The sequence below is a fragment of the Mus musculus genome, chromosome 14, assembly GCF_000001635.26.
Source record: "Mus musculus strain C57BL/6J chromosome 14, GRCm38.p6 C57BL/6J".
Lineage (NCBI taxonomy): Eukaryota > Metazoa > Chordata > Mammalia > Rodentia > Muridae > Mus > Mus musculus.
The window spans coordinates 121856870-121875447 of record NC_000080.6 but is presented as its reverse complement, the minus strand read 5'-3'; positions in this window follow the sequence as shown (position 1 = coordinate 121875447).

Here is an 18578-nt window from a genome sequence, read left to right as displayed (position 1 = left end):
CAATAAAATGTAATTTGGTATCCCTCTCAATAGAACCTCATTAAGTTTCACCTATTCTTGCCTTCTGTTTCAGCCTGGATCTCCCAAAGACCCTTGAGACCAGTTTTGTCAGAGAAGTAGTCCAAGGAGACTTTACCAATGGGAGGGCAGGGAGTTAACTGATATGAATTAATCATAACAAACTAGCCCTGTGGGAAACTGAAGCATAATCTCACTGAGACCCAGGGCATTGGGGCAAGTCCCTCACAAAGCAAGAGGGTAGTTGTATCTGTCCACTGACTCTCGTGGTTGTTGAAGCTTACTTCCATACTGTGGCAATTTCCTCCCTCTTTCTACAAGGCCCATGAGTAAAACAGGCTCTAGGGGCAGGCCAAGGCCAAGGATGTGAGCCTTCATTGTGAAAAATGCTTAGACTTGGTAATGACTCCGAAACCCAGCAGAGGACAGGACCATCGAACTGTAGCACCCTGCTCGCAACTTTTAGGATTCTGTAAAAGAATTTTTTTTATGAGTGGAGAGAATTACATGTGGATACTATGGTGTGGGTGTTTTAAGGGAACATGAGTATCCTCCTTTTCTGGAGCACACACTGTAGCACACCACACCACTTTTCTGGAGCCCCCTCCTTTACTTCCCATTTCATCTGTTTCCCACCACACTGCAAGGGATGTGGTCTCCAGGGTCTTTTTTTTTTTTTTTTTTTTTTTTTTTGGTTTTTTTCGAGACAGGGTTTCTCTGTATAGCCCTGGCTGTCCTGGAACTCACTCTGTAGACCAGGCTGGCCTCGAACTCAGAAATCCACCTGCCTCTGCCTCGCAAGTGCTGGGATTAAAGGCATGCGCCACCACGCCCGGCTTCCCAGGGTCCTTTTTAAGTTCTTCACTGGTGAAGGTGTGGCCATGGGTCTCATCTTCTTAGTAATTTATTAGAGAAAAATCACACACTTGAAAGAGAATAGCATAGGCTAACCCAAAAGGAGGAGGGAGACAGCACGCTGGGCTCTGTGTTATAGATTTGTGCACCATTATTACACTTACGAGGCCAAGTGGTGTACTGGTAAGGTCAGGTGACTCTTCCTGCACATCACGATGAACCAGATCTCCTGTTTAGGCTCGTTCTCCTCATGATCATCACAAAAAGCCTAAAAGAGGTTGGATGGGAAGGTCAACGCCATACTACAAATAATATTATACTGAGTGAAGACAAGGTCTTTTGTCTAACAGAGTATGGATTGTATGTTAGGATACCTATGTGGCACTTTAATTTCTTTTTTTAGATTTATTTTTATTTTATATGTATGAATGTTCTGCCTGTATATCTCTATGTGCATCTTGTGTGTCTGATGCCTACAGAGGTCAAAGGTGGCACCAGATCCCCTGAACTGGAGTTACAGACTATTGTGAGGCACCTTGTCAGTGCTGGGAGTCAAACCAGGTCCTCTGCAGAAACAAGTGCTCTTAACTGCTGAGCCATCTCTCCTACCCCAAGCCTTGATTTTTGCTAGAGTTAATATATGTACTGTACAGGGGGGCATTCTGACCATCTGGTGACACAGCTGCCTAGCAGCAGGGACATTTTTCCCTTAGGTACCTTACTCATGTCTATTTGTGAACCCCATCTCAGTTTCAGAAGGGGAAACTACCTTTTATGTGTAACTTCATCACTATGTTCTTCAAAGCACAGAGCAGTATTTGCAGCTGCTCAGACACAACCTATCATATCTGCAAGGCTGCCACATTTCTACACGTTCTCCACTGTCGGGAAGTTAAGTTTGTTGTCTCCCGTTCCCGACATTACATGCAAGCATATCTGATCTGTCGGTACCTGATGTGTCCACACCCATCCGATACTGGCTTTTATTCTGCTCTGCGTCATCTTTGACTCTCTCATTTTTATACTGTGGGTGTCAAGGCTTCTCATCTCAAATCTCTTATACAAACTAGTTTGTCTATAGTGGGTACAGGCATTGTTGCCTACCTCTTCACACCCCAATACCTACAGCTCAAAAGGCGTGTCATTTTACTGTATCTTTTCTTTGTTCCTCCTTTATACCAAACATGAGAGTGTTGCAATGATTATTAAAATGACAGACATTTTGAGTTTCACTTCAGATGTTAAAAGCAGAACTACAGAGTGTTTCTGACTAAAGCCAGAGTGTTTGGTTGGTTGTTTGATTTACCTATTTGTTTGTTTTCCGAGTGGAATCTCACTATGTAACCTAGACTGCTTTCAAACATCTGATCCTCCTGCCTCAGATTAACTGAGAGATGACATGTATCTACATGTTGTGCTTCCATCAATGTGACATTTTAACCTGCAAGACATGTTCCAGTACTTCAGAAAGTGACCTACTATGGAATTGGGGCTGTGGCAGGTACGGGTACTTTAGATGAGATCAGAACTTCAACCAGTGTTCTCATGGGAAGAGTCACAGGCCCACAAAGAAGAAAGCCATGTGCTGGCAGAGGCAGAGACCTGAGCAACTGCAGGACCAGGATGAAGAGTTGCAAGCCATACCTGAAACTAAAAAAAAAAAAAAAAAAAAAAAAAAACAAGGAACACATCTCCCCCACCAGGTTTCAGAGATGGTACAGCCCTATCAGCCAGCACCTTCATTTTTAATTTCTGTCTCCATAACCATCAAAGAACAACCCACCCTTTTTATGACACTTTATGGCCACTCTGAGTACAGTCATCTTTTTCTTTAATTTTTGAGTGTCTAATTCTGTTTGCATTTGGATATTTCATCTATCTTCTCCTTTAATTTTTAGGCAGATAAACACTAACCTGAGACTTCCCCGCCCCATACCCCGAAAGCAGGGTGTGACCTAGTTTTCCACACTCTTCTGTAGAAACTCCATCATTCCAGGGGTGAGTCTATGCACAGGTAGAAATCTTTTTGCAGGAATGTCAATCAACTCTAAGGTTGTAAGTTACAGCTGTGGTTTCCTGATCTGCATAATGATGCATTATTTCTATTAAAATATGTCTTGACCCCCAGAAGACTGATTTTTTTTTCAACTTTCACAGCAAAGTTGAGATCATTTAAAACTATGGACATAACCTTCTGTCCAACTGTGAACCCAGACTGTTTCAATTTAACCTGCCTTTAAGAAAACAATATAGCCGACCTTAGTGCCTTGGAACTCTCATGCAGTTTTTACAACCTAAGTTTATGCATGCTTTAATCTTAAATTATATACTCTTCTGTGCCTCTGACCCAGAGTGATGCATATGTGTAGGCGTATGTTGTGGTAATCATTTGCTGAAAGCAGCCAACAGTCTGTTTAAAGCAGTGACTTTAGACAACAAGTATCTTTCAATGTTGCAAAGATCTCCTGGAGGAGCCTGTTTGCAGGTGGTTCAGCTAGAAGCGGTGACGTAGCCTCTTTAAGCCTGTAATGATTTCTGTAACATTCTTCACTCCTTGAAGCCGTGCCTTTCTGCACTACGCAGTGAACACTGAGCAAAGCCTTACTTAGGGACACATGGAAAATACAAGGAGGGGAGAGGAGAATTCAAACTTGGGCTCGCTCCGTGCCGGTCAAAGTACCCCAAGATAAAGTCCCTATATCTACATTCCTTAATGTGGCATCAACCACCATAGCTCTAACTTCCCATAGTCACCCTGAGCTCTTTCTTCCTGAGCCTGCAGTCCAGGGGCTAGGCCCAGTTAGGAAGGAAAAAGTTAGAAATCCCTGCTCACTGTGACGTCAGTGGGACTTCACTTCCTTAGCGCCTGTGGTCCTTATACTACCCTTGAGCACTACGTAATTGCTAAGTGGAGCTCACCCTGCTATCCTCTGTGTCCTGGGCTTAGTCGCGAGCAAAAATGCTTTTCATTAGCAAATGACACAGAGAAAGAGGGAGCAAAGCGTTAAGTCACACGGTGGAGCGGGCGTGGTGGCGTACGCCTTTAATCCCAGCACTCGGGAGGCAGAGGCAGGCAGATTTCTGAGTTCTAGGCTAGTCTGGTCTACAAAGTGAGTTCCAGGACAGCCAGAGCTATACAGAGAAACCCTGTCTCAAAAAAACAAAACAAACAAACAAAGTCACACGGTGGCATCACCCAGTTACAACAGGGCTTCTGCTTTCCTGGAGGTTCAGCATCTACTGGACCCCCAGTGAGTGAGTGAGTGAGTGAGTGAGTGAGTGAGTGGGTGGCACGTGCCTGCACCTCCAGACTCCTTAGTCTTGGTACTTGTCTTAGTTTGCTACTCTGTGTTCATGGTGAAAGTCTCTGACCAAAGAAACTTGAAGAGGAAAGGAATTATTTGACTTATATATTACAGTCAATCATGGGGGGAGGCCTGGGCAGGAGTTCAACACAGAGGCTTGAAAGAGAGGCCATGGACAAATGCTTCTTACTGTCTGGCTCTGCACCCCACCCCCACCCCCACCCCCCACCCCCACTCCCCCGCCCGAGCCCCCGGCTTGCTCATCTTTCTTATGCATCCCAGACCCACTGACACTGCTGGCCTCGACTATGATGGTGAATTCCATATCCACTCATTGAGCCCACAGCAATCAGGTCTTTGCTCAGGTATATCAGGATGGGTGTTTCTGTGAAGGTATCCATGCCTGGGGTTTCCTGAAACTTGGGCTACATTCAAAATCAGTGCATAGCTGAGGATGATTTTGAACTCCCAATCCTCCCATGTGCTAAGATGACAGGCATGTGCCATCAGACCCAGCTTGGGTTGTTTTTTTATGTGTCTTAGTTGGGGTTTTACTGCTGTGAACAGACACCATGACCACGACAAGTCTTATAAAAAAAAAAAAAAAAAAAAAAAAAACAACATTTAATTGGGGCTGGCTTACAGGTTCAGAGGTCTGTCCATTACCATCAAGGCAGGAACGTGGCAGTATCCAGACAGGCATGGCACAGGCAGAGCTGAGAGTTCTACATCTTCATCCAAAGGCTGCTAGTGGAAGACTGACTTCCAGGCAGCTAGGGTGAGGATCTTATGCCCACACCCACAGTGACACACCTACTCCAACCAGGTCACACCTATTCCAACAAGGCCATACCGCCAAATGGTGCCACGCCCTGATCCAAGAATATACAAACCATCACAATATGTATGCATGTTTTGCCTGAATGTGCACCATGTCTATGCATGTATGTGCACCATGCGTGAACCTGGTGCTGGGGGTGGGGAGATTAGAAGAGGTTATCAGTTCCCATCAGAACTGCTGTTTCAAACACTTGAGAGCCACCATGTATGGATGCTGGTAACTAAACCTGGTCCTCTGCAAAAGTAGTAAGTGCTTTTTAACCACTGAACCATTACTCCAGCCGCCAGCTTGTTTATGTTGTTTGGTTTTTTGTTTTGGTTTGGTTTTTTTTTTTTTTTTTATTCATTTGGTTGAGGCAGGGTCTTGCTTTGTAGGCAAGGCTGGCCTTGTACTCGCTCTATATCCCAGACTGGCCTCAAACTCACAGCAACTCTCATGCCTCAAACTCAACCTCTCAAACCCACAGATCTTGAATCTGTCAGATCCTGAAGCCAGTTCCTCAAATTCTATCTCTCCCTCTCCCTCTCCCTCTCCCTCTCCCTCTCCCTCTCCCTCTCCCTCTCCCTCTCCCTCTCCCTCTCCCTCTCCCCACTCCCCACACATGCACACACACAACTGCACACACGCACACACACCATTCATTCTGTTTCTCTGGAAAACGCTAATACACAATCTCATTTCCTTTTGTTTATTAGTACCCTGCATTGGAATGCCAGTCTTACCGACTTACTTCCTGAGAGCTGGTGCCCATGTACTCAGCTCTCCAAATAGAGGGTCCTCTTGATAATCCTCTGTCACTCTGATGGTCCCACACACAAGTCACTGTGTGCTCTGACTGGTGACATTAGCCAGTCACAGCCCTCCCCAAATCATGTCTGCAGTTGGACAGGGCTGCCCTCAGCTTTCTATAGTACTAACTCAAAATTTTCTCTGGGCTGGGTCCTGGACCCTTCGATTCCTGTGGCTCATGGATGTACAGAAGTGTGGAGAGATGAACTATGTTCCAAAAGAGTCTTGGCAAGCCTGCTGTGAGAGTCTCCTTTATATAACAGTGATGTCATATGTGTGTAAAATGTGGAACTGATTAAAAACCTGAGAGCCTGATTCTTGGATTTGTCAAATGCTCCTTATTCTGTTGGGATGCAGGTCCTATAAAGGAGTGGTCACACAATGAGAACCTGGCCAACAGCCAAGAAGAAACAAAGGAATAACAAACAGCCATTGTGAGCCAGCAGATGTTTGGTGTGTTGTTTTGTTTTGTTGTTCTGGGGATGCTAGGGAATGCTCTTCCATAGAGCCAGCACCCACATTTGTAAGTTAGATTTTTCCCTGGGCAACCTGCCCCGTGGAGAGTAGAACTGGGAAGACTCAGTGTGGGGTCCAAGGACAGTGTGTATGTATGCAAAAGATGGGGTCTGACATTAACTGACCTTCCCTGGTCACCCATGTGCCCTCCTGGCCTCTGCGCTGTGACTTCTGTTGTTGATGATCACTATGCCCCTGGCACTGAGTCTTCTTGACTTGGCTTTTGTTTCATACAGTGGTCTCCAGCAAAGCCAATCCACTGCTCACCATGACCCCAGCATTCATGCGGTATCCTTGATTTTCTGAACACCTCACAGCCTTCTCTTCTCTAGAATAAATATTTCTGCGACTTTCCAATCTTTTGATCACACGCTCATGTTATTTTGAATCCTCTCCAGTTTTTCCTTATTACTCTGACACTAGGGAGTTTAAATGAGTTTACCTAGACTAGAGGTTTAACAGCCACTGATCCAGATGCATTCATGATGGTACCCAGTGAACTCTAGCTAATCCTTGACTCTCAACTTCTAGAGGAAGAAAAAGGGGACTCCACTTCCATCTGTTAAGAAATCCAAAGGTTGGATTGGCAAGGAAAGTAATCTACCTGCGTTTTAAAGATAAAAGGTAGCCGGGTGTGGTGGCGCACGCCTTTAATTCCAGCACTCCTGAGGCAGAGGCAGGCGGATTTCTGAGTTTAAGGCCAGCCTGGTCTACAGAGTGAGTTCCAGGACAGCCAGAGCGACACAGAGAAACCCTGTCTCGAAAAACCAAAAAAAAAAAAAAAAAAGATAAAAGGTATTGAATTTTAAAGGTATTATTATTTCAAAGCAAACATGATTGTGCTTGTTTGTAATCCCAAGAATTTGGGGAGAATGAAGCAGATAAGGCCAGGAGTAGCGGTGCACAGCTGAAATCCCTGCACCTCGAGAGGGAGATAGAGGTAAGATGATAACTTTGGGACCAGCCTCACCTACATAGCAAGTTCTAGGCCAGCCAGGGAAACATACACATAGATATCCTGTCCCAAACAAAACAAAAAGAGTTCAAGGCAAGTTTGGGCTACATAATAAGACCCTGGAAAAAGTGAGTCCAAGCAAAGACACATTAGAACTTTCTTTTCTACTAGTTTATATCATTTCCCGCTCAGGACAGGGCATGAAGCTAAGTTGGTAGATCGTTTGCCTAGCAAGCCTTTGATCCCATTCCTGACACCTCAGGATGTAATGCCACCTACCTGTGATTAGAGCACTCAGCAGGTACAGGCAAGAGGACCGGAAGTTCGAGGCCAGCCTGGGCTACATAAGATCCTGTCTCAAAACAAACAACAAAAAAAAACAAAGCACGAATTCCAGCACACCAAATCTGAAAAAGTCAGTGCCTCAATAGTGATATTAAAAAGAAATTATTTATATAATAATATCAGTGTCATATTTTAATTGTCTTAAAGATGGGTGTTACACACATAAGATATAAACAGGTAATTATGTCATGTATATTGTTCATGTACCTTGCCATACTGTCAGAATGTTCTCCTGGAGAGCAAGGTAGTGTGTGCACTGGAGGTGTCATGCTTGGGGCCTAGCTTCCAGCCCAAGCCCCATGCTCCCTAACCAGACCTACAGTGCTCCCTAGCCAGACCCTACAGTGCTCCCTAACCAGACCCTACAGTGCTCCCTAGCCAGACCCTACAGTGCTCCCTAGTCAGACCCTACAGTGCTCCCTAGCCAGACCCTACAGTGCTCCCTAGAGTTTCTGAACCCCTCCTCCCCTCTGTTTCCTCACTTGCTCTTTTTATTTTTCTTTTTTAAAGTGACATCTCTACTTACTATTTTTTAAAGATTTATTTATTTTTAACCTGGATCCTCTCCAAAATCAGCAAATATTCTTAATCAGCGAGCTGTCTCTTCAGCCCCTGTTATCTCTCCCTTGTAAATGTCCTATACTTATATGGTATATTATGATCACATCTCGCTAGCACCACTCTCTCCAGCTTCTCTTAGTGTCCCCGCCCCTTGACCCCCTCCCACTTCATGGTCTTTTCTCTTCTTGTTCCTTAACAATCCCCGAGTCTCACTAGTGGCACCCTGAGTGCTCAGGAGGGTGGGGTCACCCAATAGGGCATCCACAGGCTCTCTGCCAATAGCCACGACCCCAGAGAAAAGTGACTGTCCTTCTCTCAGCAGACATCAGGTTCCATTAGCTCCTCTAGGAGGGGGTGGACCTTTGGGCCCTGGGTTCTCTCTCTTGGGTCAGGGGAGTGATGGTAATGAGAATATTTGCCTCCAGGGACTTTCCTGGGCATTTAAATACATTAACAAACATTTAAAAGCACACACTCATAACTGCCTTCACACACACGTGCTTCCTGCTGTTGCTGTTACCATCAGTAACATCACTCTCTCTGAGCAAGGAAGTGTATCAAGTCCATTTCTCCAAGAACACTCAAGGGATAGTTTGTTTCTAGAGTCGACGCTAGAAATGAGCACCTAGAACAGAGAGATCCTGCCATTTGAAGGAGCAACAGCACAGCAGCATGGTTCTCTGGGGGAGACAAGCTGCTCTCCCAGAGATGTCCTCAGGCTGTAATAACACAGAGAAAGCAGAAATGCATTCTCACCTTCCTTTACCTCCACCATACGTCTGTTTGTATTGATGACATCACTCACCTGTTTGAAGTCTAAGTGGGACAAGGTACATTCATGTCTGCAGGCATTGTCAGTGAGGGAAGGAGGCTGGTGAGAAACACACACACACACACACACACACACACACACACACACACACACGCACACACGCTTGCGCACAGGCTCACACCTTTTATTGTACAGTAAGTCTCCACTTACATAATAAAAGGTGTTCTCTTCCGGGTGATTTACTTTACATTTTACTACTTTTAGAGGCACAGAGAGAGAGAGAGAGAGAGAGAGAGAGAGCTGATCTGTTGGGATTTTCAGCCACACATACAAGCTAGCAACCATCCTTAAAGTTGTCGGAGCAATGGGGCTGGGTGTGTACTGTGTGTCGGTGCTTGGCATGATTTGAGTGTGAGACGTCCCCCACAGGCCACGTGCTTGAGTACTTGGCTTCTAGTGTGTGGCACACTGTTTTGGGAGGTTGTAGAATCTCTGAAATGGGAGACATGGCAGGCAGAGGTAGGTAACTAGGGGTGAACCACTGTTTCCAGCCTCAGGTTTCAATGATAAGAATGTAATTAATGCCACCCAGCTCAGCACTTAAAACGCTTGGATGGCAAATTTTATTTACCACATTTAAATATTTTTAAATGGACTAGATAAAAATTAAAGCTAGAGAAACAGGAGGGCGCCCCCTCCCTCACACCTGATCTGTCACATGTCCCCTTGTTCCCCTTGTGAGGCCTATCTCAACTCACCTTGGTGAGTAACACTGGCCAGGCTTCGCTCAGTGGATTCCTACCTACCAGTTACCCTTGGCCCTGAAGCCCTCCAGTGCATATGTGCAAGGGTGGCCATCCCTTCCCTTAGTCACATAAATAGTAAATTAGATACTATCTAATATGGAATATTTACATGTATGTCCACACCTACTATCATCTACAATCAATATTATATTATCCATACTATTATAAGTTTTCCACTTACAGATGAAGAGCCTAGAGCCCAAGAAAGTTAGAGCCTAAGAAAGAAAGGTTTTGAGGTCACCTTTGTAAAGTGGAGAAAATGAGTCTGAAACCAGCTGAGGCAGAACCTGTGCCTTTAGACACAGGACTCTATTGCCCCCTAGCGGAACCCCTTGTCTAATCTTGTCTCTCTCCAGCAGAGCTCCTTGCAGTGGTCAAGAAACTCATGGATTGACTCTAGCTGCATATGTATCAAAAGATGGCCTAGTCAGCCATCACTGGAAAGAGAGGCCCATTGGACACACAAACTTTATATGCCCCAGTACAGGGGAACGCCAGGGCCACAAAAATGGGAATGGGTGGGTAGGGAAGTGGGGGGGGAGGGTATGGGGGACTTTTGGGATAGCATTGGAAATGTAATTGAGGAAAATACATAATAAAAAAAAAAAGAAACTCATGGATTTATGTGTCCTGGTTACCCATGCATACATACATCCCCAGCCTTATTCCTATTCAAACCCCACCCTACCCCAAAGAAGTAATTTCACAACCAAGTCTATTCCTTATTATGCAGAGCTCCTTGGAGTAGTCAAGAAACTTCTGGATTTATCCATCCTGGATACTTTTGGAGTAAACATCCCTCCATGTTTCTGGCTTGATCTGACTATGCCAGATACACTGGACAGCTGGCTGGTTTCTCCGCCTTCCTTTGGTTCTTCTGTTGTTTAACCTTAAACCCTTGTTCTTATGGAAACTTTGTTTCAGAGGACTGAGGCTCAGAAACAGACACTCCCAGAAAAACATGCATCCCCGTTGTTTTCTCTGTATGTAGCACCAGCTCACCCTATTCTGTGGCTCTTTTATGTTCTTGGTCTGCTGTGATTTTAGAGCAATACAAACATGTCATGTTGTGGGAGGTGCAATAACAAGGTGCTAAATCTTGAGTCCTCTGTTCTCCACCTTTGTGATGGCAGATTGGCAGACATGTTGTCTTGGGACACTGAGAAGTTTACAGACAACATCAGCCCTTTGCCACCCCGGGCATTATAGGGTATTAGTATCAGCATCCTTTCTTCACCCAGACATGACAGTGATTTTTGTGACCATATGAATCTCACAAAAGGTCTGAGGTTTTAGTTTTATGTTTGCTTCCATGAGTGAGTGACAGTCTGATGGGTGGAGATGTCTCACAATCACCTCCAAGCAGGCAGTTGTCCTTGTACATCATGAAAATAAGATGGTAAGTTTTTTGTGTGTGTTTATTTGTTTGTATTTTACAGCTAGAGTGACAGACACTCTTCACAGATCACATCTGAATATTAGAGTCCTGTAAACCATAAAAAGAAAGAGGCTGCCAGAACCAGTTTTACATCTATTCAATTGGTCGGGGACATCTTGCCTTAGTGACACACCTTGAGAGTGGGCAGCACATCTTCAGGTCAGATGGACACTCAGATGCACTCAGGCTGGACAAAGGGGCCATCCCAGATACTTGGTAGAGCACAGGTAGCAGGTGACACTAGTTGCAGCGTCCGTCCTGTCTACTCTAAAGCAGATCCCTCACTTGTTAGGGTAATAAGGGGAGGAAGGAGGACCTAAGCCATGTAACACAGACTGGATAAACAAATGGCACACACTTGCCCCTCCCCATGACCCATCTGACCATGCCCTGATGTTTTATTCTTTGGCTTTTCTTTTTGAGACAGGTTCTCTTGTATTCCATATTTGCCCCAAGCTCCTCATGTAGCTGTGAAGGGGAATTTTATCAATGTGACATACTTGGGAAAAGGGACCCTCAATTGAAGCATTGCCTCCATCAGATTGGCAAAGACATGCAGTGGCATTTTCCTTACTACTAATTGGCATAGGAGCAGTGCCATCCCTGGGCAGGTGGGCCTGGGCTGTATAAGAAGGATAACTGAGTGAGCCATGGGAAGCAAGGCAGTAAGCAGTGCTTCTCCATGGTCTCTGCTTCAAGTTCCTGCATTGAACTGCAGTCCTAGTTTCCCTCAAGGTAGATGGCAACCTGTGAGCCAGACAAACGCTTTCCTTCCCAAGTTGTGTTTGGCCTTAGTGTTTGTCACGGCCACAGAGAGCAAGCTGGAACAGTAACCTTGAACCCTGACTCTCTTACCTCCGCCTCTTGAGAGCTGGAATTACAGGCATGAACCACCACACCTAGTTTCTGGGAATTAAACCCAGGGCTTCAGGCTTGACAGGCAAAGGCTCTAGCAAACTGAGCTACAAACATAGCTCCCTTCCTTGGTTGCTTTCATTTCTTTAACTTTGGGGAATTATCATAAACTATGCATACAGCTTGCTGTCTTAACCAATCTATGTGTGCAGTTCTTCAACATTAAATTCATTCATGATGTCAGGCAACAACAACTTCTGGTGTTTCCAAATCTTTTCATCATCCCATACTGAGACCCATTTCACTTGCATTCCCAACCCTCCACTCCACCCACGCCCAGCTCACCTTGCTCTACTTTCTATCTTTAAAATGTTATATATTCTACAAACCTCACAGACAGGGGTTCACATAACTCTGGCTGGCTTCTCTCCCTTAATGTATCTCTAAGGTTCATTCATGTTGTAGCATACATCAGAATGAATTTCTCTCTCAAGGCATACACACCATGTTTTCTTCACAGATGTATTTGTCCCTTGACCCTTGGACTCTCTTTTCGTTTTTTGCTGTTACCAAAAATGTGCTACAATGTACCTCATTTGCAAGCATAGCCCGTTAATTCTTGTATGCTATTATACAAGAACCTGCATAACAATGCTTTCTTTTTACCTGTTGGCATTCAGAGCTTAACAATATCAATACTGTAGTCCCAGCAGTGGGGCTGACCTGGAAGATCAGAAGTTTGAGGTCATTCTCAGCTACCTAGTGAGGATGAGGTCATCCCAGGCTTTGTGAGATTCATTCATTCATTCATTCATTCATTCATTCATGCATTCATTCGTTCATAGCCTAAAATACTTACTGACAGACTTTTTACAGAAAAAAAAGTATTGACCTCTAGTCTAAGGGTGAGGTTAGTACAGAGACTGTCCTGACAGAACCCAAATCTCCCCCACTTGTTAAAGGGGCAGAGCAGGAAATCTCTGGGGCATGGTGGGAGTGACAGCTTGGTCTGGATTAGCTTGCAAGGGAGGTTGTAGCAAGTACCATAGACTGGGTGTTTGGATAATAAAGTCTGCTTTTCCTGTGGTAGAAGTCTGAGATGAAGAGTGGGCGTATTTGGCTTGTGTAAGCCACCTTCTTCTCGTTTTGTATTCTCAGGATCCTCCACCTGGGTGTCTCTGTCCTAGTGTCCCACCATGAGACCAGTCATGCTGAACCAGGAGACCCTCTAAGAATCTCTCTAGCTGTCCCTTTAAGAGTGGTGTCTTTTAAAACAGACATGTTCTTAAGGACCAAGACTTAGAACATCAACATGCAAATTATAAAGAGACACAAGTGGGCCAGTGAAAGCCCATACTTCCTGCAAGACCCATCAATCCTCCAACAGCACAACACATTCCTTCCCCAAACTGGTACTGATGGTTTTACAAGTGAAGAGATAATATGAAAATATCTTCTTGGCATTGTAGATATTGACTTCCAGCAAGGCAGAGCTGCCAGCAAAAACAACTTACTTTCTAGGGCTTCTTCCTCCTCCTCCCTCTCCCCCTCCCCCTCCTGCTGCTGCTGCTCCTCCTCCCCTCCCCCTCCCTCCTCCTGCTGCTGCTCCTCCTCCCCTCCCCCTCCCCCCTCCTGCTGCTCCTCCTCCTCCTCCTCCTCCTCCTCCTCCTCCTCCTCCTCCTCCTCCTCCTCCTCCTCCTCCTCCTCCTCCTCCTCCTCCTCCTCCTCTTCTTCTTCTTCTTCTTCTTCTTCTTCTTCTTCTTCTTCTTCTTCTTCTTCTTTGGTTTTTGAGACAGGGTTTCTCTGTGTAGCCCTGGCTGTCCTGGAACTCACTCTGTAGACCAGGCTGGCCTCGAACTCAGAAATCCACCTGCCTCTGCCTCCCAAGTACTGGGATTAAAGGCATGTGCCACCACTGCCCAACTTTCTAGGGCTTCTTGACTTTGTCTTCATTAAACAATTAATTGCAGAGTTTCCTTCATCTTTCTTAAAACAACAAAGAGTGGGAAAAAAAAACTCCTCAGTATAATTTTAGCAGCAATTAACCTGAATTCTCCTAGAAGTGTTTCTGCACTGCTGTCCATAGCTCAGCAAGGGTGACCAGCCTAGGTGTCCTGCTTGGAGTTCTGTGTCCACACCCTTCCACTGGGCCGTGGGACATCATTACCACCCTCACCCCTGTCTGTCACTATCTCCTTACTTCAGAAAAGTAAGAGGACACTTTTAAGGGATACAACCAGATACACATTGAGGTCAAGAAATAAGCCCTTCCTTTCCTGGACACAGCTATGGTAGACGTCACAGATTCCTTTCTCCTCTCTGGCACAGAGGCAGAAAACATTAGTGTTTCTGATCCAATGTATGAGAATAAGAGAGGGAAGGAGAAGGAACATAAGCTCACAGATCTCTGTACTTGGAAGCCCCATTTTAGAATTAAGAAGAGAATAGGAGCCGGGCGAGGTGGCGCACGCCTTTAATCCCAGCACTTGGGAGGCAGAGGCAGGCGGATTTCTGAGTTCAAGGCCAGCCTGGTCTACAAAGTGAGTTCCAGGACAGCCAGGGCTACACAGAGAAACCCTGTCTCGAAAAACAAAACAAAACAAAAAAAACAAAAAAAAACAAAAAAAGAGAGAATAGGGCACGTCTTCATCCTGAGATAGTTTCCTTTTTTTGTCATTGTTTTTTTGTTTTGCTTGTTTGCTTGTTTGTTTGTACACAGGGTTTCTCTGCTGTGTACCCCCTGGTAGTCCAGGAACTCACTCTGGAGACCAGGCTGGCCTCGAACTCAGAAATTCACCTGCCTCTGCCTCCCAAGTACTGGGATAAAAGTTGAATGTAGAATTTTTATATTAAGTAGTGATTATATTTGGAAATAGGGGGTCCTCTAAGACATTTTGTACATGTATATTGTCTTAGTTAGGGTTTTACTGCTGTGAACAGACACCAGGACCAAGGCAAGTCTTATAAAAAGCAACATTTAATTGGGGCTGGCTTACAGGTTCAGAGGTTCAGTCCATTATCATCAAGGAGGGAGCATGGCAGTATCCAGGCAGGCATGGTGCAGGAGGAGCTGAGAGTTCTATGTCTTCATCCAAATGCTGCTAGAGGAAGACTGACTTCCAGGCAACTAGGGTGAGGATCTTATACCCACACCCACAGTGACACACCCATTCCAACCAGGCCACACCTATTCCAACAAGGCCACACCTTCAGATGGTGCCACTCCCTGGTCCAAGGATATACAAACCATCACACGTATACATACTACATCCTCAGAAAAAGATGATGCCCAAGTTTTTCCCTCCTGTGTGTTTTCTTGCTTCTTCAAGGTTCATTAGGATGGTTCAAACTGACTGTCAGCCTGACAGGAACTAGGATTGCCTAGAACATAGATGTCTGGGTACACCTGTGAGTGAGTTTCTAGACAAGGCTACTTGAGCTGGGAAGACCCACCTGTCTTACTTACCTCTCTTCTGCCATGAAGAAACTTCATGGCAAAGGCGGCTTAGAGAAGAGTTTATTAGGGGCTTACAGTTTTGGAGGGTTAGAGTCCTTAACTGCCATGGGGGGGGGGGGGAGCATGGAGCAGCCAGGCAGGCATGCACCAGAGCAGTAGCTGAGAGTTTACATTCTTATGTGTGAGTACGAGGCAGGGAAAGAGGGGAAGGGGGTGGATAAAGCTATCTGGGAATGTTGTGGACTTTTGAAACTTCAAAATCCCCTCAATGACAATATCTCCCCCAACAAGACCACATACCCCTAATCCTTCCCAAATAGTTCCACCAACTGGGACCAAGCATTCAAATGTATGAGCCTGTGAGGGCCATTCTCATTTAAACCATCATTCCACCCCTAAGAGTGGTCCATACCATTCCACAGGTGAGGATCATAGACTAAATAAATAGAAAGCAAGCAGAGCTCCAGCATTCGTCTCTGTCTTCTTCCCAACGATGGCACAATGTGACCAGTTAGTCGCCTTAAGTGCCTGCCCCTGTAACTGCCTAACACCTCAAACTATAAGCTTCCCTAAGGTCTTGAAGGCAGTAGCAAATATCCAAACAAAGGGGAAAAGGGTTTCATGAGATCAGCAGCTGTCAAGCATTTTGCACATCAACAAGGGTGCACACCAACATCTGTGATGTTGGCTGAGGTTGTCAATACAATGGAACCAACGTGGCGAGGTGGCAGCTGATTGGGCATGCATTATCTTCAAGATGTTACATCTGGAGCTGAAGGCTCTAACATGCCTGTGAGGGTCACAACAACTTCTCCTAGCTCTGTGCTGCCAGTGATTTCAAGTTCAACTATGTTTCATCACCACAGTTATAAACAAACCAGAGAGTGAAACTGGAGAGAGGCCTAGTAAGGACCTGGCATTTATCTCTCTTTTCAGCATTGCTAATGCCCTTGAGTGTCAGCTGTGACATTTGTGCACATCATGATGCAGCACAGAAAGAGGGCAGGAAAGACTTCATGTACTAGTTCTTGACTTAATAGATGAAGTACTTAACCTCCAAACTGATTGTGTATTGGGTATTATACAGGAAGACAAGATTTAGCCTGCCAATGTCTCATCTCAAATGTATCAGGAAGATAATTCTTTTCTCCCCACATGTGTATGACTGAATGAAAATGGCCCCCACAAAGACTCATATGTTTGAATACTTGGTCTCGAGTTGGTGGAACTGTTTGGGAAGGACTAGGAGGTGGACTTGTTGCAAGAGGTGTGGCATTCCCAGTGGGTTCTTTGCTTCTTGCATGTGGTTCTAGATATGAGTTCTCTCAACTGTTTCTGCTACCATGCCTGCTACCATGGACTCTAACAATCTGAAGCTGTAAGCCCAAATAATTTTTTTTGTAAGTTGCCTTGGTCATGGTATTTTAGCACAGCAATAATTAAAACCAAATATAACTTAAATAAAACATACCCATTTCTTGAATGCTAATTTTATTCTTTGTATCTTTTGTTTATACCAACATGTCTCAATCCTTTTATATTGCTGTAACAGATCTCCACAGACTGGCTAGTTTATAACAAACAGAAATATAGAGGCTGGGAAGTTCAAGATTAAGGGACTATCCATTGAGGGGCTTCTATGTGTCATCTCATGGTGAAAAGACAAAGAGTAGGTAATAAATAACATAAGAGGGGACTCAGACTTTTCATAAAAAGCCCACTCATGAGAAGTGACATCAACCTACTCATGGCGTGACACCTTTTATTTCCCGCCCCCCATCACAACACCATCTCATTGAAGTTCCAGTTTCAAGCTCATGAACTTCAAAGGGATGCAGTGATTCTCATGGTCCATTTTTTTGGGTACATTTTCTACATTTTCTCAGACACTTCTATTTCTCCCCCGTTTTTCCTAGTTCTAGTCTCTCTCTGTCTCTGTCTCTCTGTCTCTGACTCTTTCTCTGCTCCTAGATCCAATATTCTCTTCCCTCTGAATCTCAGACCCTGCATAAGGATGTACATCTGTGTACCAGTCTTCTCTGTTGCTTTGATAAAATACTATGACCAAAAGCAACTTATGGAAGAGTTTATTGGAGCATAAAGTTCCAAAGGGATAGTCTGACATTGTAAGGGACATGGCAGCAGTATCAGACATGATGGTTGGAGTGGAAACCTGAGAGACCACATCTCAAACTGCAGTCAGAAAGAGTCAATGAACCGGGCATGGTGTTGCACGCCTTTAGTCCCAGCACTCGGGAGGCAGAGGCAGGCAGATTTCTGAGTTTGAGGCCAGCCTGGTCTACAGAGTGAGTTCCAGGACAGCCAGGGCTATACAGAGAAACCCTGTTTCGAAAAAAGCAAATAAAAAGGGAAAAAAGTGGGGGGGGGGGAGAAAAAAAAGAAAGAGCCAATGAGAAATGGCACAGTCAGTCCATTCTCAAAGCCGACCTCTAACGATATAGTTCTTTTAGCAAAGCCACACTTCTTAAACCCACCTAGACAGTTCTACCAGGTGGAGATCAAGCAATCAAATGCAGACTATGGCAGGGGGCATCTCATTCAAACCACCACAGAAGCCTCTAAGAAATGTTTGTGGACATAGTCTCAACGCATTTCTGATCACTTGGAGGGCACATATAGACACCATAATTTAAATCATGAGATGTGAGACCCATTTTGAAGAAGTCACCTTTCTTTTTTGCATCAATAAATTGTGCAGATATGCCATGCCTGTCACCGGTTTGAGAAACCACACAGTTGAACCAGTGCCAAATATGGAGCAAAATGACCTTATCCTGAGAAACAACGCACTCAAAGGAATGGAGTCACCAGAAAAGGAATTGTTTCAAATGCTTGGGATTAAAACAAACCTCCTTGTTTAGTTTTATTTGAGGCAAGCTCTTGCTGTTTAACCCAAAGTGATCTGGAACCTACCACAGCTCTGACCACGAACGTAATCCTCCTGCCTCGGTGTCTGTAGAGGTGGGAGTAAAGCCACAGTGCCTGGGTGCTTTGGAATCTTTTGTTGGCGCTTTATCTATTTTCCGGATGCCGCTTATGTTGTC